Below are 1,291 nucleotides of genomic sequence, written 5' to 3' on the forward strand. Positions count from 1 at the left end.
TGTTGTCTATCTTATTTGCAAAACAGAAGTTAAGACGCTCAAACTTTGTGTACTTATGAATGTTTGTGTTCTTTGTTTGAGGTTATTGTTACGTATTCAATCCCAGATGAAGGTGGGGATCCAAAGTGGAAGAAAGAAGTAATCGATCCCCGAATAGATAACTTAGTTGGTCGAATGCGGGAAGGGCACGAGTTCAAAGCAACTTTAGAGGAGGTGATTCATCCCTTCCACCTCTGAAGCCAGCCGAAAAGGCTGAAGGTGTTGGTGTCAAAAAAAAGTGTCAAAAGCCGTCTAGGCGGTTTGGGAAAGCCTGTGATGAACCTGGAAGTTCGACTCAGGCGCCTGAGCGTCCTATTCGACCTCGTCGTGGGATATGTAAACAGGCTGAACCAGGAAACTTATCAGACAAGGAGCAAGAGCTGAAGAGTGGATACGAGTTGAACTGAAAACCCAGTTGGGTAAATTGCGGAACGAGATTTTTGACTGGTTGCATCATGATAGGGGAGGCTCGTCCACGGTTCTGCAAAACACAGCAGCCGGTAAAACAAACAGAGACAACAGTCACGCTGACCCTACCGGCATGGAAGTTCCAAAGAAACGACGTCCGTTGAGTGGTGATGGTAATGATGAAGCTGAAATATTTGGGTCTGATAGTAAGAAACACAAGAAGAACAACGGCAATGGGTTTAGCGACGATGAGACGATGAGAATGCATGATAATCATTGTGATGGTCGTACGCCAAATGCTCGCTTCTAGGAATAGGTAATCAAACTGCTCCTACAATTTTTAATGATAAACAATGCATGAATCCCGGTCAGGAAAATTCAATGTGTAGGTAGATTCAATGGCAGGCGAAGGCCCCTCTTTCTCGAAGTCGGCAAACATTCCAGAAGTCGATGTTTCAACGCCTATTGGACCAGAAACTGTATCAAAGCCAGCAAAACCAACTCTCCCAGAACCGTTGGAGGTAAATAGATTATAACAATGAATTTATAGGCTCTAGATATATTAGTTTGCTGTTCAGCTTGGTTTGGCCAGGTATTCGGCGTAGATTATCAGTTGTTCGTTTTAGTTAGTTAGGTGTACAGGAATACTGATTTGTTTGGTCAGGCATTCAGGTTATTTAGTTAAGGTATTCATGTTAGTTTATGAGGTGTACAGGAATACTGATTTGTTTGGTCGGGTATTCAGGTTAATAGTTCAGGTATTCAGGTTAATTTATGAGGTTTACAGGAATACTGAATTGTTTTGTCTGGTATTCAGGTTAATTTAAGAGGTCTTTTGCTTAAG

This window comes from Brassica oleracea, chromosome C3, assembly GCF_000695525.1.
Source record: "Brassica oleracea var. oleracea cultivar TO1000 chromosome C3, BOL, whole genome shotgun sequence".
Classification (NCBI taxonomy): Eukaryota; Viridiplantae; Streptophyta; class Magnoliopsida; order Brassicales; family Brassicaceae; genus Brassica; species Brassica oleracea.